Source organism: Henckelia pumila, chromosome 1 (genome assembly GCF_033568475.1).
Source record: "Henckelia pumila isolate YLH828 chromosome 1, ASM3356847v2, whole genome shotgun sequence".
Lineage (NCBI taxonomy): Eukaryota > Viridiplantae > Streptophyta > Magnoliopsida > Lamiales > Gesneriaceae > Henckelia > Henckelia pumila.
Genome location: NC_133120.1, coordinates 179,581,641 through 179,604,461, shown reverse-complemented (window position 1 = coordinate 179,604,461; position 22,821 = coordinate 179,581,641). Strand labels below are relative to the sequence as shown.

Here is a 22,821-nt window from a genome sequence, read left to right as displayed (position 1 = left end):
TTTTTCTTTTCATTTCTTTGCATTGCATTCATTTTCTTTTGTGCTGTTAGTTGTTTAGTTTAGTTCTCGAGCATTGAGGGCAATGCTTCGTTTAAGTGTGGGGGGGTGCATTCAGTGTTTTGTTGTTTGTTTTGTATTGTGTTTGTTGCGTACTTGCATATAGTTTGTAAATTGTTTCATGAGTGTTTTGTGTGCATGAGTTGAGGATGAAATTGTTAGCCTATGATGAGATAGTTGAAAAATGGATTTTTGAAAAAATTTAACTCTTGATTGGATATGAGAAACCGTAGGTTGTTTGTTGAATATTCTTAAGCACGCATGTTTAACCAGTGAAGTGTAGCGATGTATTAGATATCGTGGATGTCTGTTGGACCATTGCACGACAATAGATGTTTGTAAAACTTGATAGTGTTTGAATTTTGATGATTTCTTTGATATGACATAAATGATCTTGGGCGCACCTAGAAAAAAATAAATAAATTTTACAACTCCATCCGGGCCTGAAAAGGATTGAAATCCTAATCCTAAAAAAATCAAATTCAAGGCTAAGTATGCGGATAAAATGGGGTTGATGCTCCATCCGGGCTATAGACGAGGGGATTGAAATTATAATCCTGTCTTAGTTGTAGCTAAGTTTGCGGGTAATTATTGGGGCTAAAGCAATACCGGGTGTAAAATCCGGAGGTGCGTAATCATTCTCAAGAAAGTTGTGTTGTGTTGAAGGATTGTTGGGAGGAGAGTTCTTGATGGTGTAGCTTGCACCGAATTGTTATATGTCGGCGAACAGTCTTGAAACTTTGTCTTTTGAAGTTGCATGTAACTAGGGTAACATGACACACACACACGTTCGCATTCGACTGAAGGTGTATCATTGATGATTGAGAGTCGCTATGAAATTATTTTTTTAGATGAAAGTGGTTTTCTCTGAGGCTATGATTTGCGTGATTCATCCTTGCTTATGTTTTTGTTCTGTTTCATTTTGTTTTTGCATAACTTGCTCGAGGGCGAGAAAGGTTTAAGTGTGGGGGTATTTGATAGTAGTGTTTTGTTTGCATTTTTAGTGTCGTTTTGATTAGTGTTTTGCATGCATTTTGTGTCATTATTTATGTTTTAGTCTAGTTTTATTTTATGTCGTGCATTTAGCTTCCTAATGTTTTATTGGTTTATTGTGTAGAAATTGATATTTTGTTGGTTAAAGAAATTGGAACGCGTCCATGCATCGAAGAAAATAGGAGAAGTCAAAATTTTCATCAACAAGTGATGCGCTCGATCCGGGAAAGTTGTAGGATCGAGCGCGGTCAAAGATTTCTGAAGGTAGTAGGATGCTCAAGGTCGCGCGCTCGATCGGGTGGAAGTCCCGGATCGAGCGAGCTCAAGGAATTTTCGAGGCAGAAGGTTGCCCAGTTTGGCGCGCTCGATCCTAGCATTTTCCCAGATCGAGCGCGCAGGTCCGTTGCGGGAAGGATTTGTAATTTTGGAAACTTCTTTTAATTATTGCTCTAGACTTTTATTAGACTTATAGTTCCGTTTTGGGGAGATTATGAGATTATTCTACACGCTTAGAACGCGAAGAACTCTCTGTGGATGGCTAGGTTTTCATCTTTCTTTTCTTATTTTTATTTTCTCTCATGAATTTTTGTAGAGAATTCATGAGTATTGTTGGCTAAACTTTAGTACTTGGTTGAGGAAGACAAAACCCTTGATTTTACTTATTCATGAGATTTTGATTTTTAATGTTTGATTTTTATCAAGTATCAAGAATTATTCTGAATTTATTGATATGCTTGTGTATGAGATTTTTAGATTGACCATCTTAGTATTTCATTATACAAACAAAAGCTAAATTAGAATTCAAATCCGTAATTGTTTGAAACCTCTAATTTGCGAAGCAACTATGATTAATATTTTTTGCTGTTGAATTTGTTAAATCGTAGGAATAATTATTGACTAGGCTAAATTCATCCGCTTGTGTATGGGTTGTCTAGCTTTATCAGTTTTACTAGTTTGAATGCTACCGTGGATTTAAATCTGATCGCTGGTATTCGGTTAGTTTATGGGGTAAGGGTTAACTTAGACTGCTGTTGTCTAGTTAACTAAAATTAAGGTAAAACAAGAATTAACTTTCCAATGGTGAATATTTGGTAAGATTAATTATTTTTAGATGATCAATGATTGAATGAATAATATCAAGGGTGTAGTCGACCGATACCAAGTCTTATTTCTTATTGATTTCCTCAGTTAATTTTTAATCTTGCGTGATAGTGATAATTTAATTATTTAATTGCTAAGATTTTTAGTAGTTAATCTCAACTCCAAAACCCCCTTTTATTTTAAAGAACACAAATAAATTTCACTTTCCTCGTGGGAACGATCCCTACTCTCGCTACTACATTAAAATTGTTTATCTGATTGAGTCGGGTAATTTGGGCATACGCGATAAGCGCTACCATGTGACATGTAGTCATCCATTCTGAGTCGACCAAGGAAGCCACCCCGAAAGACTCTCCTCTAGTAGTTGGAGAGATTGACGGGAAAATCTTGTCTCATCTACCAGATAAGGAACCCAACAATATTGGAAGGATCCGGTAGATTAGCAAGATTTTATTCTTTGAGATTTTGTGAGGTAGAAGTTCTGCTGACATGAGTAGCAGATGGAAAAATTCACGTTCAAGATCAGTAGACGGAATGAAAGACTTCCGCATGAATTTAAATACTGTATTTGGTTGTAAACAATATTTCAGTTGTAATCAGATTTATTAAAGATTTCAGTATTTGATGTACTCAGTTATTGTTGTATTGTACATCTTTCAGTGTAATATTTTGGTTAAGTTATATATTACATGGGATTGTAATAAAGATTGTATTAGAACCTGAATTTGTGGTTCAAGTGTTGTAATCTTTGAGATTAACTTGGTTATTTTGAATAAAAGACTGATCATTGTTTTAAATGAGTACTTGGGAATTTTGCATGTTTTCAATGAATATTTCTAGATATTTTACCTAGAATATTATATTAAGCCAAGTGTTTGCCAGGGATGATGTGACTCATCAAGACGCATGAATGTTTGTTCTAGACGTATTTTCTTAGAACAGTTGGCTGCTTTGATCCTTTTAGGTTGTTACCTAGTGATAATGGATTTTCATCAGGATGACAGATTAACTAATACCAAGAGTTGTGGATTGTGACCAGTACTAGACATGAGGGGACGCCATCCTTAGTCGGTTATTCCTCTAGAAGTTTCTATACTTCAGAGATTGTTTGGAGGCCTTGGTTCTCCAGGGACTATATAGGGAAGGCTACTCAATTTAGAAATTTGGCAACAGTCACAACAGGGTATGACTTTGGATAGGACAGATACCAGGTGTGGTATCAAGGTTTAGTTATCGTTTATTTGAGATAAAGATGTTCCGTTGTCAGAACAGTCTTGGAATGGATTTTTCCTTGACAAGAAATTGTTCTGAGTAGATAAGTTTTTGATCTTGATTTGTGATATCGGGATTTAATCCGGGAGATTAGTTGAATTGATATTCAACAGGATTTAATTATCAGATGCTTGCAGACTCGGGATTTGAGTTGTGCCTCTACAGAGAATTTTCCTTGACCAATGATTTTGGTCCAGAAATGAATGATTGCATAATATCAGAGACTCAGGGATGAGTTATGCCAGGGTGCTCTTGACTGTCGGGTTCCGAGATGGTATAGTAAGTGCGACCTTATGCCGGTGTACTCTGGAAGGATTCTTTTGTTCCAGTTTGGCATTATAGGAAGACTTACCTCAGTCTCGTTGTTTGTATAGTCATAGCAATAGGTATAATTATCAGAAGAATATTCAAGATTTATTTGAGTCTTCAGGAGTTATACTTGGTACTGGATTAGTTTCAAGGGATTTGAGTTATCGTCTGACTTCATCAGAGATACAGACTTTCGTTTCCGTGGACAGGATAGTTTTGGAAAGGATTCCTTGACAAGTGAATATTCTGAACGGATAGTCCTCGCATGTGATACTGGGGGAGAACCAGGAGGTTTTACTAGTATTGTTTGATTCTATCAGAGGTATAATTAGTGATCAGGATCTTGATTACAAGATGAACAGGAAATTCTAACTGATGAATCTACTTAGGTAAGTTTCCCTGTAAGAATTGGAATTTTATTAATGGGTTATCAAGCAAAGATGAGGACACTGGGATGACTTATACTGGGAGACGTGAACTATGATCATTGCGACAGTTACGTTAAAGTATAATTTGGTGTAAGTTTGATAACTTTGAAAGGATACTCGATTCTATTGACAGATGTCATAAGCCTGCTAAGTTACAGCATGAATACGACAATATAAGAATTCACTTGGATAGTGGAAAGATGAACACTTAGGTGTTCATGTATGTTTGAAATGGTCAATTAAACTGGTGCAAGTTTTGTGCCCAGTGACTATTTACAAGTATTTTTCTGAGGTAGATACAGATGTTATAACCCCGTGACGGAGGAGCTAAATATTCTTTTGCATAAAGAACGATTGGAATTATTCAATTTTTGGTAGACTGATAAGATGAGTATAGTACTCAGATATTCAGTTCTCAGGAATGATTTGAAGTAATTTTTGGACTTCAGTGACAGAAATTGATCTAGCAAGCATTTGAATTTTAATGAATACTAACAGGATAACATCAAGTGTTTAGACATGGAAAAAGGACATCAGCTGAGATCTAAGGTTATCAGATCCAGCGAGATTGTTGTCACTGATTTTTCAGGATGTTTAATGGATGCATTGATAAGTCTGATTTGATGAGATCGATTCAGGGGTTTTTGCTAGGTTGTATTGTTTTTAGTACTTTGCCTAAGAGGGATGAAACGGTTTTGTTCATCCAGTAGTGCAAGTCAGGATTCAACAAGAAATGATTATCCGTGAGAGGATAAGCAATATTCTCATTTTCAGGTGTTATCTGAAGTTATGAGATGGGTGTCAATATAAATTGGCACTAGAGATTGCACTAATCGATTTTTTAATCAACAGAATAATTGTATTGATGTTTTCCAAGAAGAAAACCTGAGAGGTTCAAGAAATCAAGAATTGTGGACAACGACGTTGTCACAGTTGTTATGACAAGTGTTAGTCATAAAGTATGCGAATCCTTTCGGTGTAGAAAAATTTGCATCTGAGGTTATTTCTGGTGGAAAGGAATGAAGAAAAATGTGTATTAGTATGCTTCTATATGTTTGGTGTATCAGTAGGTCAAGGCAGAACACCGACAACTTGGAGAATTGCTTCACAGTTTATCCATTCCTGAGTGGAAATGGGAGTTGATCATGATGGACTTTGTGATCCATTTACCGATGAGCTCGAGGAATTGTGATGCTATCTGGGTTGTGGTGGACCGACTCACCAAGTCAGCACATTTCATTCCTTATAACCGAGACTTCGGTTTTAATAGGATGACATGATTGTACATCCAGGATATTGTTCGATTGCACGGAGTGCCTGTGAGCATCGTCAGCGATCGAGATCCCAGGTTTACTTCCAGGTTCTGGGGGAGTCTTCAGCGTGCTATGGGTACTACTCTTAGTTTGAGTACAGCATATCACCCAAACACTGACGGGCAGTCAGAGCGTACGATTTGTACTCTTGAAGACATGTTGCGAGCATGTTCTATGGATTTTGGTCCAGCATGGCAAGATCAGTTGCCATTGATTGAGTTCGCGTACAACAACAGTTACCATCGCAGTATTGGGATGGCTCCGTTTGAGGCATTGTACGGGAAACGATGTCGTACTCCACTGTTTTGGGAGGAAGTGGGGGAGCGACAGGTTGAGGAACCAGAGTTAGTCCAGCAGGCTGTTGATATTGTTGGAAAGATCAAGAAAAGAATTAAGGTTGCGCAGGATCGACAAGCTAGTTATGCGAATGTCAAGAGCAGACCTTTACAGTTTGAGGTGGGTCAGAAAGTATTTCTGAAAGTCTCACCATTTCGCAGGAATTTGAGATTTGGTCAGAAAGGTAAGCTATCTCATAGGTTCATTGGTCCATTTGAAATTTTGGAAAGTATTGGAGATCTGGTTTACAGGTTGGCTTTACCCCTGTATTTGTCTAAGTATCCACGATGTGTTCCATGTTTCATTGTTACGACGGTATGTGGCGGATGAGTCTCATATCTTACAGCCGTTTGAGATACAGTTGGACTCGGATTTGACATACGTGGAGAGACCTTTGCGTATCATAGGTCACAAGGATAAGGTGTTACGCAACAAGACCATTCCTCTTGTTCTAGTTCAGTGGCAGCGCCGAGGCACTAAGGAGGCCACTTGGGAACTTGAGAGTCGTATGCGTACAGATTATCCAGAGCGATTTTGAATTGTTGTATTTTCAGGTTGTAACTTGTAAAATCAATCAGTTTGAATAAAAGATGTTTATTCAATATTTTACTGCATTTAGTACTTAAGATTGTTCGAGGACGAAATATCTTAAGTAGGGGAAAATGTAGTAGCCCGGTTCTATTTTACAAGATTAAGTAATTTTAAACATGTTAGAAGATGACATATAATTTTAAAAGTGTCAAAACATGTTTAAGGAGTCCTTATTTGGTTAAAATAAGTGGAAAATCAGATTCAGAACGTCCGAAAATGGTGGGGTATGTCCCGGGGGTCCCGGAGGACCAAAACCAGTTCGAAAGCATGAGAAACAGTTCGGAGCTACCGAGCAGATTGGAGCTTCCGATCCGAGAACGTAGCTTCCGATCTCAACCAAAAACAGGTGTCAAGGAGATTGAAACACGTGGCCAGATGCAGGAGATCAGAGATTCCGATCCTACAATCGGAGCTTCCGATCTCGGCCGTCCAAAACGTAGCAAACATGCACCGATCGGAGCTTCCGATCAGGAGATCGGAGCTTCCGATCGTGGCCTATAAATAGGGGTCCAAATCCCTCATTTTTAAATGCAATTTTCCCTCTCCTCTTCCGGTAATCGCTCTATTTAAGGGCTTCGGGACTCTTTCTTTAAGAGTTGGAGTAGGAAATAGTTTATTTTATAGCGGACAGTGTCCGCAGTAGCAGCCAGGCGACGGAGCTCTGGCGAGGCATCTAGGAGTCGTAGCTAGGCTATGCCCAGGCTCTGGGGCATGCGACATCAGCGGGCTGACGACGGACGAAGGTATGGCCTTGGTTCCCTATAGTAAATAAGGAGTAGGCTATAGTTTAATTAAGGCTTTTAGAGCCTAGTAGGTGATGTTTGGCATGCTAGGTAATACATGGTTATTTATGCTGTAGTGCTGCATGGTAGGTTTGGACCTAGAGGGGGAGCTTCTAGGATTTGCCTTAGTAAGGTACGGAAGTATTATTCGAGATATCCAGATTGAGTATGCATGTATTATGTGTTTGCATGGATTATGTGATGACATATTTTATATGCCTTTATATACAGCATGTCATGACTGTATGTTGCATACATGAGCATATTAAGCTTTTACCTTAGAGGTATCCTGTAGTAGGGCGCTCACCCTACGAGTTTGTGGATGGTTGGATACGTAAGTCTTGTGTCAGGTCACCCTTATGGTTGGACACATGTACTAGTATCAGGTCACCATTATCCACTGGGTATATGAGCCACCTCCTGATGCGACGGCGCAGCGTGGTATATACCCTGGGCCCGGTCTATGAGCTTGTTTCTTGACCTGAGAGTCTTGGTACCCAGTTCACTTGTATACATGTACTACTCATACTCTCGTACTGAGCATGTTAGGCTCACTTCCAGTTATTTTCTGTTGGCTGGATGCCCTATTCCATGGGGCAGATGCAGGTAGTTCTCCCGGAGATAGGGAGGTTAGGTGGTGACCAAGGCTGGATAGCGGGGTTGACCACTAGGATTTGCTTACCTGGTATTTGACTTACTTTAATTCCGCAGTTTCTCTTATTAATATTATTTTATTAATTAATTGCATGCTTAAGTTCTGATTAGTAGGTGATCACGGTGCGGGTCACTACAAAAACTTTCTTCCAAAAGTGGACGGAAATGGGAGGAAACAGAAAAAAAAAATTATTTTAAATAAATTTAACTCATTTCCTTTCTTTTCTTTCTCCAACTCTCAAACAAAGAAATACATCATTTCTCTTCTCTCCCTTTCTCTCGCCTTCTTCTCTTTTCTCTTATCTTCTTTTTTCTTTCAACTTCCAAACTAATCCTTAGTCTGATCTTAGCCAATAGTTCTTCGCTTCAAAAATATTAATGCAACATGAACGGTCAAAATTAATGACTCTTTTAAAACTTTATTTATTTTCTTTTACGTTTTATTTTTTCATACTTTTTTTAAACTGCCCTTTACCTTTTTAAATTTTAAACCAGTATGTTGCAACTATGTCTCCAATCACTCAAAACATTCCCCAAGTCGAATTTCACACTGTGTATAGCCTACATGATGCTAGTATGATAGAGATGTTCCGATGTCTAGAAGCATATAGGTTGTGAAATATTCTAAGGTATGGCAACCAGATCTACAAGTAGGCGTTGCACAAAATTTTCCAGGCCGTGAACGTCACAATTGATACAATAGAAAGCTCTATCGATGGGTTATCAGTCTCCATCACTAAGGATTCATTCATCAAGGTGTTTGCTTTGCCCTCACCTGGACTCATTGACTTATCCCAAATTCTAAGCAACTTCGAGAAGAAATGAAGTCAAGATACTCCATAACAAATGTTCCTATCAAGTCATCATGCAAGAAAAAAGAAATTAAGATGAAGTACATACTTCTTGGTGATATTGTGGAAAATTCTCTTTTGGTCAAAACAGGGTCATTTGATACCATCACCGTGGAAAAGCTAGATGTGACGGTTGTTATCACTGCTGGGATCCAGATCAACTTGTCCGAAGTGTTGTTCAAAAATCCCATTCTATTATCATCATACCTAGTATTCAATCTCAAGGGTTCATGGTCAAGATCAGTAGTATTTTGAAGAATTTTGAAATTCAGTTGGGTGCTGCTTCAACTCTTCATGCGCATAAGATTTTGAATGAGAGATCTAATACAACTTATCGGGACAAGAATCTATCACCAATCAAGGGCTTGGTTGTCAAGACAGAATCAATTCCAGCTAGGAACCAGCTCAGAAAAAGCAGACCAGACCTCCCAAGACTAATCACCCAAAGAAGAAAAAAATATCCAAGATGATCAAGCAAGTGATCACTCTAGCAATTTGGCTCGCTCCTATTCCATCTAAATCAATCTCCACGATACGATATGGAATTTTTTCACGGGGAAGAATTTTGTCAAAATGGATTCTGGATTGGAACAATTCAAAACCAGATGAAAGGAAACTGCAACTATGGCTCCTTCCAATACCCAAACTTCAATCAACCTGAATTTCCAAGAGGTTGAAAAACAAATCTAGGAACGGATGAATTTTTTTTATAAATGAGGAAAGTACAAGAGAGCTATTTTGTAGTGACCCTTACTTGGATCACCTACTAAACAGAACTTAGACATGCAATTAACTTAATTTAAATGGATATCAGAATAAAACTGCAGAAATCATAAATAATATACAATCCCAAGGCAAGGAATCTGTAAATACCCAAATATAATACAACCAAATCGAATAGCTGTATCAATCCAATAACAACAGAATAAAACCTAGGCGAAGCTCCAGCTGGTCAACAACTACCTAGCCCCTCTAGGATCCACCCGCCTCCTCCAATCGCAAACCTGCCCCATGGAATAGGGTGTCCAGAAACACAGAGTATGAGACGTGAGCATAAAACGCTCAGTATGAGAGTATGAGTATACATGCATTCAAAGTGAACTCCCTATAAACTCGAGGTCAAGGATCAGATAACAGAGACAGACCGAGCCCTGGTATGTAGCACGCTGTGCCGTCGCTTTAGGAGGTGGCTCCCATAACATTATACCAGTGGATATGCCGGACCCAAGTCGATGGAAGTCCAACCACTAACAGGATAGGGAAAAACCCTACTAACAGACATCTCGAAGGAGATAGCTCAGTATGCAAATGAATGCAACATAAATCAATGACATATAAATCATGCAGTCACATAATACATGCATACTCAGTCAGGATATCTCGAACAGTACTTTCGTACCTCAAATACTAGGCAAGTGCTATCAGCCCTAGGTCCACGCCTAAAATCCGCGCTACACTGCCAAATGATACTACTATCATTATAGCGCTCTAAAAGCCTTAACTAAGCTAAATCATACTCCTAAATATTTTTAGAAATCAAAAGCTACACCTTCGTCCGTCGTTAGCCCTTTGCTGTCGAGTGCCTCAAAACTAGGCCACAGCTCCGCTACGATGCCTGGATCGCTATGCCACTTCCGGATTCTCGATGGGACGCCTAGAATTCCCTAGATATGAGTTAGAAGGCTAAGGAATCGAGAGAGAAGAGGTGATTGGTGCGTCTAAATCTGAATCTCGGCCCTCCTATTTATAGACGAAGTTCGGATCGTCCGAACTGGACTTTGGGTCGTCCGAACACGTTCGGGTCGTCCGAACCCAATATTACGTCATTTCTTAAGTCAGCATGATGACGTCATCCATGATGACTATCGGCAGCACGTTCGGAGCGTCCGAACCACTCTTCGGATCGTACGAACCCTGACTTCGGACCGTCCGAACCTTGACTTCGAAGCCTCCGAACTCGATGACCCTCAAACCATTTTCAAGTGTTCTGAATCCAATTCCGGACACCGTTAACCCATTAGGATTTCCCTTAATCACGTTTACTCTTAATTAGTAGGATTAATGAATTGATTAACACTTAATCACTGATTTCGGGTACGGGCTACTACATTCTCCCCCACTTAAGATGTTTCGTCCTCGAAAACAGATCTTAAGTACTAAATGTAAAACAGAAATCAGAAACATTCTTTATTCAAATCAAACGTTTACAGAGTTTGCAACTGAATACAACTAAAAGAATGAAATCAAAACAACTCAGGATGGTCTTCACGCATCCTGTCTTCAAGCTCCCAAGTAGCTTTCTCAGTGCCTCGGTGCTGCCACTGAACTAAAACCAAAGGAATGACTTTGTTCCGCAAAACCTTATTCTTATAATCCAGGATACGAATAGGTTTCTCAACATAGGTCAAATCCTTGCTCACCTGAACCTCAGACCACTGCAGAATATGAGACTCATCCGCCACATATCGTCGCAACAGAGATACGTGGAACACGTCGTGAATACTGGAAAGATGCGGTGGCAAAGCTAGTCGATAAGCCAAATCGCCAATGCTCTCCAAGATCTCAAACGGACCGATAAACCTGGGAAACAACTTGCCCTTAAGGAAAAATCTGAGAATCTTGCGGAAAGGTAACACTCTCAGAAACACTTTTTCCCCGATATCGAACTGCAAAGGCCTACGCTTAGTGTTAGCATAGGTGGCCTGACGACCTTGTGCAGTCTTAATCCGTTTCTTGATCTGCTCAACAATGTCTATCGCCTGCTGGATAAACTCAGGTCCCTCAGCCTGTCTCTCCCCCACTTCTTCCCAGAAGAGTGAAGTACGACAACGTCGTCCGTACAACGCCTCAAAAGGTGCCATCCCAATAATAGTATGATAGCTGTTTTTGTACGCGAACTCAATCAATGGCAAGTGATCCTGCCAGGCTGAACCAAAATCCATGACGCACGCTCTAAGAATATCCTCCAAAGTACGGATAGTGCGCTCTGACTGACCATCAGTCTCCGGATGATAGGCAGTACTCAAACTGAGAGTAGTACCCATTGCACGCTGAACACTCCCCTAGAATCTAGAAGTAAACCTGGGGTCCCGATGGCTGACAATGCTCACAGGCACTCCATGAAGTCGAACGATCTCCTGAATGTACAACCGAGCCATACGATCCACATTGTACTCCCGGCTATAGGCAATGAAATGCGCTGACTTGGTGAGTCGGTCCACCACAACCCAGATAGCATCACAGTTCCTTGTGGATATCGGCAAATGGGTCACAAAGTCCATTGTGATAAACTCTCATTTCCATTCAGGAATAGGCAGACTGTGAAGCAATCCTCCAGGTCGTCGGTGCTCTGCCTTGACCTGTTGACACACCAAACATCTCGAAACAAACTGATAAACACTGAATTTCATTCCTTTCTACCAGAAACGAGTACGTAGATCCTTGTACATCTTGTTGCTCCCAGGATGAATACTCAACTTAGTGCGGTGCGCCTGAGACAAAATCTCCTCTCGCAAATCTTCATCCTGCGGAATCACAAGCCTACCAGACAAACAGAGAAAGCCATCTGACTGATAATGAAATCCAGACGAGCTACCCTCGTTAACTAGACGAGCTAAATGTTGGGTCTGTGAATCTGACATCTGAGCATCTCGAATCCGCGAATACAAAGCTGGCTTTGATAATATCGCAAACATCTGGATACTCTGCATACCTTTCTTATGCTTGAAAGTATATCCTGAAGTATAATAGTCACTGATCGCACTAGACATTGAACAAGTCTGAAGTGCGGATAGTTGCACCTTGCGACTCAAAGCATCAGCAGTGAGATTAGCAGCTCCCAGATGGTACTTAATCTCGCAATCATAGTCCTTAAGCAAGTCCATCCAACGTCTCTGCCTCATGTTCAACTCCGCCTGAGTGAACAAATACTTGAGACTCTTATGGTCGGCGAAGATCTCAAATTTCTTGCCATACAGATAATGACGCCAGATCTTCAAAGCGAACACAATGACTGCTAACTCCAAATCATGGACTGGGTAGTTGTCCTCGTGAAGCTTCAGCTGTCTAGAAGCGTATGCAATCACATGCCCATTCTGAGTCAGGACACAACCTAACCCCTGAAGAGAAGCATCCGTGTATACCATATACCCTCCAGATCCTGACGGTAATGCCAACACCGGCGCAGAAGTCAACCGCCGTCGAAGCTCACAGAAGTTCTCCTCACACTCGGAGGACCACTCAAAATCCACACCCTTGCGGTTAAGCTGCGTCAAAGGTCGAGCTAACAGAGAGAAGTTCTGAATGAAGCGACGATAATAACCTGCTAGACCCAGAAAACTACGGATCTCAGCAACCGTCGTCGGACGCGACCAATTAAGCACCGCCTCAATCTTGCTTGGATCAACAGAAATCCCCTCCCTGGATATGATATGGCCAAGAAAGACCACTCGATCCATCCAGAACTCACACTTGCTCAGCTTGGCGTATAACTGCTCATCCCGAAGAGTCTGCAGTACCAACCGCAAGTGAGAAACATGCTCTTCCGTATTATGCGAATACACCAGGATGTCGTCAATGAAAACCACGACAAACTTGTCCAAATACTCCATGAAGACACGGTTCATCAGGTCCATGAATATAGCCGGTGCATTAGTCAAACCAAATGGCATCACTAGAAACTCGTAATGCCCATAGCAAGTACGGAATGCACTCTTGGCTACGTCCTGATCACGGACTCTCAACTGATGATACCCAGATCTCAAGTCAATCTTGGAGCAAACTGAAGTTCCCTGCAGCTGATCAAACAAGTCATCAATACGAGGCAACGGATACTTGTTCTTCATAGTGACTCGATTCAGCTGCCGATAGTCAATGCACAGCCGCATCGACCCATCCTTCTTCTTTACAAAAAGAACAGGAGCTCCACAAGGAGATACACTAGGATGAATGTACCCCTTGTCCAAAAGATCCTGTAGCTGATTCTTCAACTCACGCATCTCTGACGGAGCCAGATGATACGGTGCTCGAGAAATAGGCGAAGTACCCGGCATCAACTCTATGCCAAACTCGACTTCCCTAACAAGAGGAAAACCCGGAATCTCATCAGGAAATACATCTGGGAATTCATCCACAACAGGAATGCTCTCTATCCCAATACTCTCAGCGGACAAATCAACTGCATAGATAAGGTAGCCTTCCCCGCCAGACTCTAGAGCTCGACAGGCTCTCAAAGCTGATACCAAAGGCATCGGGGGTCGCGCTCCCTCACCATAGAAAAACCAGCTTTCACTCCCTTTCGGTTGAAAGCGTACTAATCTTTGATAGCAGTCCACTGAAGCTCGATAGGTTGTCAACATATCTATTCCCAGAATGCAATAAAATTCATCCATTGCAAGAACCATGAGATTCGCTAACAGAATGTTCCCTTCGAACTCTAAAGGGCAACCCATCACTAGACGCTTAGCCAAAGAAGATTGACCCGTCGGAGTAGAAACAGAAACTACTACGTCTAGTGCAATTTATGGTAACTTATGCCTCTTAACAAAACGTGCAGAAATGAAGGAATGAGATGCACCATTGTCAATAAGTACAAGAGCAGGTATACCATAAAGCAGAAATGTACCTGCGATGACTTTCTCATTCTCGTCCACTGCCTGATCATGTCTCAGGGTAAACACCTGGCCAGAAGCTCGTGGCCTCAAATGAGAACTCCTAGCAGGCTGTCCCTGCGACCTCTGCTGAACGGTGGCATGAGAACCATATCTTGAACCAGAACCTGAACCGCCTCCCCCAGATAGTAGACAATCCCTCCGGATATGAACAGTTTCTCCACAACGGAAACAAGCTCCAGAAGCTCTACGGCACTTGTCGGATGGATGGTTCTTCCCACAGTGATCACACTTGTCCTTCTTACCAAAACGAACAACACCAGCAGAGCCAGAGGAAGAAGAAGTAGATCCAGACTTCTTGAATGATTGGGCACGGGGACCCAAAGAACTAGCAGGTCTCGACTGAGAGAAAGACCTATTCCGCCGAATGCTATCCTCCGCCTAGTGACAACGGCTCACCGAACCCTCGTAGGACATGTCGTCGCCAACCGCCACACGGTAATGGATCTCAGGGTTAAGGCCCTGAAGGAACATATTATACTTCATCTTGGAGCTGTCGGCAATCTCGGGGCAATAGGATAGCAAATCAAAGAACTTCTGCTGATATTCATCAATAGACATGGCTTCTTGTCGCAGACTCAGTAGCTCGCCTACCTTCGAATGTCGGAGTGCAGGAGGAAAATACAGCTTCTAAAAAGTTGTGCGGAACTCGACCCAGGTGGCAACTCCTCTCGTCGCAACAAAAGGTGCAGAAGTAAACCTCCACCACCTGCGCGCACGTCCATCCAGAAGATAACCCAGGGTCTCCATCTTCTGCTCCTCGGTTCAGTGGAAAGTCTGAAAAGTCGTCTCCATGCGGTCTAACCTGTTCTCCGCATCCTCCGGAGACTCACCTCCAACTAAGGGCTTAGGACCCATAGCTAAGAATCTACGCACAGTGAAACGCTCGTCATCATGATGACGATGACGCCGTTCTCGACGACGCTTTCGGTCGGCATCGCCCCAACGACCGCCTCCACTTCCGTGGCTACTCTCATCATCGTAGTTTTCCATCTACAAAAATACCTCATGATGAGACTAAATCCTAAGAATAATTTTGCATGCTCTGATACCATAAATGTAGTGACCCTTACCTGGATCACCTACTAAACAGAACTTAGGCATGCAATTAACTTAATTTAAACGGATATCAGAATAAAACTGCGGAAATCATAAACAATATACAATTCCAAGGCAAGGAATCTGTAAATACCCAAATATAATACAACCAAATCGAATAGCTGTATCAATCCAATAACAACAGAATAAAACCTAGGCGAAGCTCCAGCTGGTCAACAACTGCCTAGCCCCTCTTGGATCCACCCGCCTCGTCCAATCGCAAACCTGCCCCATGGAATAGGATTTCCAGAAATACAGAGTACGAGACGTGAGCATAAAATGCTTAGTACGAGAGTATGAGTATACATGCATGCAAAGTGAACTCCCTATAAACTCGAGGTCAAGGATCAGATAACAGAGACAGACCGGGCCCTGGTATGTAGCACGCTGTGCCGTCGCTTCAGGAGGTGGCTCCCATACCATAATACCAGTGGATATGCCAGACTCAAATCGATTGGAGTTCAACCACTAACAGGATAGGGAAAAACCCTACTAACAGACATCTCGAAGGAGATAGCTCAGTATGCAAATGAATGCAGCATAAATCAATGACATATAAATCATGCAGTCATATAATACATGCATACTCAGTTAGGATATCTCGAACAGTACTTTCGTACCTTAAATACTAGGCAAGTGCTACCAGCCCTAGGTCCACGCCTATAATCCGCGCTACACTGCCAAATGATACTACTATCATTATAGCGCTCTAAAAGCCTTAAATAAGCTAAACAATACTCCTAAATATTTTTAGGAAGCAAAAGCTATACCTTTGTCCGTCGTTAGCCCTTTGCTGTCGAGTGCCTCAAAACTAGGCCACAGTACCGCTACGACGCCTGGATCGCTATGCCACTTCCGAATTCCCGATGGGACACCTAGAATTCCCTAGATCTGATTTAGAAGGCTAAGGAATCGAGAGAGAAGAGGTGATTGTGCGTCTAAATCTGAATCTCGGCTCTCCTATTTATAGATGGAGTTCGGATCGTCCGAACTAGACTTCGGGTCGTTCGAACACATTCGGGTCGTCCGAACTTGGCTTCGGGTCTTCCGAACCCGATATTACGTCATTGATTACGTCAGCATGATGATGTCATCCATGACGACTGTCAGCAGCACGTTCGGAGCGTCCGAACCAATCTTCGGATCGTCCGAACCCTGACTTCGGACCGTCCGAACCTTGACTTCGGAGCCTCCGAACTCGATGACCCTCAAACCATTTTCAAGTGTTCTGAATCCAATTCCGGACTCCGTTAACCCATTAAGATTTCCCTTAATCACGTTTACTCTTAATTAGTAGGATTAATGAATTGATTAACACTTAATCACTGATTTCGGGTACGGCCTACTATATATTCACTTTCAGCATTTCAAGACTCATAAGTTTTTACAAAGTCTTGCTGCACAAGAAAACCAGACTGAACAGGCAAATATTGCGTTTAACATTCGATTTGATTTACGCAAGGATTGTTCAAAAATATTATCACTAAAGAAAAAAGGATTAAAAAAGCCATTGATTTCCGTATTTTGCTACGGTCCAAATAGCATTAGTGCCACTGAACTATTTATGGAAAGAAGACAAAGACACGAGTCAAGCTCTTGTTTAATGTTGGTTATTCTGGGACAAATTTGCATCTGCTATTTTATGGATGTTGGACACTTTCTTATGTTAGGAATCGAAAAGGGTGTTGAGATGGGGTGGGGGTCTCAATGAATACTCTCTGTTTTTCTTATGATGTTTGCCTTTAATGTTGTTAGCAGCAATATAGGCTAATATCGCTCTGAATGACAAAGCAGTATGCTACTAGAATAGTGTGGAAAACAGGCTACTGGATTTGTTGAAGCTAAAATATAGAAAGAAAGGCAATGAAAATAGATTTGTTTATGGAAGTTCAAAGGAAGAAAACCTTCTATATCTCCCCTTCTTCTGTTTTAAGAAGGTATCACTAGAAGTTTTGATTGGTACACAACTTGGTACAAATCCACTTCAACAGGGCTTATCTTTGCCTACTAAAACTCCTAGATCTCTCAATTATGAAATACAACACAAAATAATTACTTCCGAGAGAAGACTTTTTTCTCAGGTTTTACAACAGATTCACTCTTATAAGTAAGTTGTACAAAAATAGGCAGTGAGTACAAATATGATCTGAATATGTGATATATCCTTTTGAGTGTGCTAGAGTGGTTTGAGTATTTGGTCTACGGAGAACTTAAAGATTGATGGATAGTGTGATAGAAATTGTTTCACTACTCTTCTCGATGGAGCCACAAATCTTTATATAGCTTTTCTTCAATGTTAATAAAACAGCTCTGTAAGGCTTTCATTTATTACACCTGTACCAAAAGATAGAATATACTTAACTTGTCATATCTTTCATACTCAAAATAGAAATAGAAATTAAATGATATGGTATGGTTCATTAAATGTTATGTACTATGTTTTAGAACGACTAATAATTGAGAGAATAATGAAATTATAGTACTTTTTATCTCAGAATTATGTCAAATGGCTTATCTTAGTCAAGATGTAGTTACTGGTTTTTACCGAGATCTGTTTTTTTTTTTTTTGTCTATTGTTATTGTCTAAGGTTCTACTGATTTATGAGCGGTCTCAGTATACTGACTGTCATTAGCAAAACTTTAGATTACTTAACAATTTCCTCTTTTTGGTGATGACAAAACCTAGCATGAAAGATTTAAACCAAATAGATTGTTAAAAAATAACTTTAAACTTTAAACAAAGAAATTCAAATTAAAAACATAGTATCTAATCCAGATAAAACAAGTTTGGGTTGATAGGAGGATTGGCTATTGGTATATCGACTGGTTCAGGTTCTGAGTCCAATCTTCTATCTCATTCTTAAGTATTCCTTGCAACAGTAGAAGATTCTGGTTTTTTTCTCTCTTTTTGGCACCAACATACACAATAAATTGAAAAATATCAGCAATTTGAGCGGAAATGCCATCAACTTTGGTATCCAGATTTTGAATAGACACGACAAAATGCCCTTTGTTATGCCTTAAACGCATATAACTCTCCAATGTGAGATTATTGTTTTTAATTCATTAAAATATCTCAAAAATTATATTTTGATGATTACAAAACTTGATTTATTGTTACTAATTATTTAAAGGGAGTAGTGCAGATATAATTATTTTCTTCCAGTTGAGTTCAAAAGTTCCGAACATAATTATTTTTGATGCCCTACCGAAGCAATTCGGATGCACCGAATTGTAGATTTCGGAAGTTCCGAACACAATCTCAAGAAATGTCCATCCAAAGGATTTCGGTGGAAACAAAGTGCACTGTTCGGATGTTCAGAAGACGAGATTGCTTGGTCCGGTCCTCAAGATCAACCAACTGAATAAAATGCGGAAAAATTGATTTTGAAGACAGTTCGATAGTTCCGAAGTGGGATCGGTGGTTCCGAAATGTTTGACAGATCATCAGATTTGAATTTTGGATTTGAGCGGACTTTGAAGTTCAGTAGATCCAAAGAGAAGATCGGAGGTTCCGATCCTGAAGCACCAATTATGGGATTTGATTAAAGAATATCGGTAGTTCCGAACAGGGTTTGGAAGGTCCGAACTCAATCAATTTTTCACCACTATAAAAAGGCCATTTAATATATTCTTGTATAAACAATTACAAGTGTGGTGATCATGATCGTTGTATCTTTGAAAGTTGTGATCGAGTTGTAAAGGTTATCCTTGGAGTCTCAAGGACAAGTAGACGTAGCGAGAGTGTTGTTGTAAAGGCTATCCTTGGAGCCTTTAAGGTCAAGAATATGTTCTAGTGATACCTCAATTAAGCAATCTTAGCCGAGAAGGGGGGACGTAGACGATTCTTTGTCGAACTTCCATAAAAATCTCTTTTATCTTTTACTACTTTATTTAATTTATTTCATTCTATTTACTTTATTTTTATTTATTCTTTTGATTTTTTAAAAGTCTTCCGCTTGCATTTTATCAAAATCATTTTAAATCGCTAAAGAGGCCAAGGAACCTAATTCACCCCCCCTAGATTCAAACAAGTGGTATCAAAGCCACATTTTGATTTTACTTTTCAAAAATATTTTTATGGTCAATCTAGCAAGTGATTATGCTCAAGGACAATCTACAAATCTTCCTCCTCTTGTCAATGGTACTAATTATGGATATTGGAAAAATAGAATCACACTATATATACAATTCGTCGATTATGATAATTGAAAAGTGACGGTGAAAGGTCCCTACATCCCCATGAAAAAGTTGGATGAAAAAGAAGTTCCAAAAGGAATGGATGACCTTTCAAAAGAGGACATTCGATTGATTTCTCAAAATGCTAAAGCTATAAATTTTTTTCATTGTGCCTTAGATATGAACGAGTACAATCGGATCTCAATTTTCTCCTCAGAAAAAGAGATTTGAGACAAATTGGAGATTTTTCATGAAGAAACCAACCAAGTGAAAGAGACAAAGATTGATCTCCTTCTACTCAAATATGAAACCTTCGAGATGGATCCCAAAGAAGATATCGATACCATGTTCCGAAGGCTCAATCAAATCATCAGTGAACTTGTTAAACATGGTGAAACCTATCCATCCAAGAAATTTTGGAGGAGAGCACTTCCATCACTATCGTCTAAGTGAGATGCAAAAAGAACGACGATTATTGAGTCCAACAAAGGTGGTGGTGCCTCCTACGATCTTGACGAGCTTCATGGAACCATAAAAACCCATGTAGTAACCCGATTTTGGTTAAGCTAAGAAACTGACTAAACATGTTTACAAGGTTAAGACATGATTAAGGAATCCTCATTTGAGTTTAGAGAGTTGAAAACCAGATTCAGAATGATAAAAAATGGTTCCAAGGGTTCTTGTGCGGGAACAGTTCGAAAGCTCCGAAGAGTAGTTCGGAAGCCAGAGTTGGTGATTAGATGTACCGATCAATTTGAAAGCTCCAAACTGTAGATCGGAATTTCCGAATCTACTTTTAGACATAAAAGACATGGGTTTTGATTGGCGATTAGACTTGACTATGTTCAGAAGCTCCGAACTAGGGATCGGAAGAACTTGTTGTCCAATCAGAGACACGCGTTCAACAGAGAGAGTTCGAAAGGACGATCAGAAGTTCCGAAGTAATTTCGAAAGCTCCAAACGAGAGATCGGACATTCCAATAGTGTTCTATAAATAGGGGCTTGAGGCAGCCATATTACTAAAACATTTATCAAGTCTCCCTCTCGTCTCTAGCTAGTTTTTAAGATTTTGATAGGAGTTGTTTTTCCGTGTTTTATTGCTTGGTTTTTATGTGTTTTGTATTCTTATTGTGTCATTTTGTTTATTTTAATTTATTCATGTTGCATTTAGTGTTTTCTCATGCATATCGTTCACTCCTCTGGTTTTTATGGTTATTTTGCAGAAAATCAAGAAGAAAAGAAATATTTCTGAAAAAGTAGGTTGTGCTCGAGCTGCTGTTTATTATCGCTTGAGCGCAGCAGTTGTAAAAAATAAGAAAAAAAAGTCAGAAGGAATGCGCCCGCGCGCATGCCTGTTTGAACTAAAAGAGTTAAGGCAGCATGTTGGTGGAAGTTTGAGCGCGCGAGCGGCTTTTTTCTACCGCTCGGGCGCCCGCGCGTAATTGGGAAATTTTATTCCGGGAGTTTTATTTGTAAAGGACTCTGATGGGAACTATATATAGGATATTTTCAGACGTTTCAAGGGTTCGACACGCAGAGAATTGAGGCGGAGGCGGCTGCTAAAGATCGAAGACTTCTTATTCTCGTTGGGAGTTTTTCTTCTTCAAAATTTCTAGATTTTTTTGTTGAAAAACATTGCTAGATTGAATTTATGATGAGTTGTAGTAGCTAAACTATATTTTATTGGAATTTCGGGGATCCGAACCCCGAAACATGTTTGTGTGTTTGAATATTTGGACGAATTGAGTTTGATTTATACTAGTATTTGATTTTATCATGGTTTATTATTTTATGTTGAGGAGTAGCTAACTTTAGCATAGATTCGTATGTTGGGAATTGCTGTCGAGAGATAGATTCATGATTAGGACGAGTGATAAAATCCATAGACTTAAAATATGCATCGAGATATGATATTTAGTACATGTTGATAACCATAGACCACCAGGTTGAAAGTTGTAGGAATTCAAAGAACGTAAAGCAATCAGTAATGATAAATAATTAAAAAGATTTAATTGTTTTATTAACTTTAGTTAGATTGGTATAAACTCGAGAGAGAATGTCGATACATCAGGAATTTCTGTCAAATTTATGTGTATTAAATTAAGATTCAATCGTCCAGTTCAATTAGGGGGAAGGTAAACCGAAATTCCAACAAAATCATTTCATATTATATTTTTCGATCATGAAAAGTTGGTTTTGTTATCTGCATTAATTCTAGTATTCAAGTTGAGTTCATTAGTATAAATTTTAGTTATAATCAAATTTCAAAATTTCGATACTTTGGGTACAAAAGATAATATAAATAAATCATTGTCGACATAGTCCCTGAGGACGATACTCGTACTTAGTATACTTTACTATAACTTGAGTCCTGCACTTGCGATAATTTTGAGCATAATAAAAAGTTTTTTATATTTATTTTAATTGTTAGTATTTGATCGATAAAGTTTTTAGCGCCGTTGCCGGGGACTATTGATTACTTTGATTTATCTTATTTAATTTTCTCTACTTCAATTTTATTCACTATTTTCATCTGTGAACTGCAGGATTCTCTTGCAGTGCATACAACATTCACCTGAATCAGAACTCTTGTCTTTTGATCCAGAAATTGAGAGAACTTTTTGCAGGAGAAGAAGGCAACAAAAAGAAGCCATGGCAGAACAAGAACGACTACGTGGAGATGGAGAAGCTGAGAATAATTCTCCACCTGCCTACAAATCAATGATGGATAGCGCCTTGCCATCCATCGAAAATTCCAGACCAAGCAACATCAGGCCAACCATAGCAGCAAATCATTTTGAAATAAAGCCTGCTATCATTCAAATGGTGCAAAACACAGTCCAATTTGGTGGGATGACAATCGATGATCCCTATGCTCACCTGACAAATTTTCTAGAAATCTGTGATACTTTCAAGATGCAGGGATTTTCTGATGACGCTATTCGTTTGCGTTTATTCCCTTTTTCTTTAAGAGATAAGGCTAAAGCATGGCTCACAAATTTACCTGCAGGTTCGATCACCACTTGGGATGATCTCGCGAAATATTTCCTCACCAAATATTTTCCACCATCTAAATTGATGAAGCTGAGAGCTGACATCACAAATTTTGCTCAAGGAGACCAGGAAACACTCTATGAAGCATGGGAGCGCTATAAAGATCTATTGAGGAGATGCCCACACCACCAATT

General features: G+C 39.9%; 1 non-coding gene across 1 annotated transcript; it reads right to left on the bottom strand.

Moving 5' to 3' along the window:
* Positions 1-22,714: 22,714 nt before the first annotated feature.
* LOC140876757 (small nucleolar RNA R71) lies at positions 22,715-22,821 on the bottom strand. Its single transcript, XR_012148992.1, has one exon. It is a non-coding gene; the product is annotated as a small nucleolar RNA R71 (small nucleolar RNA).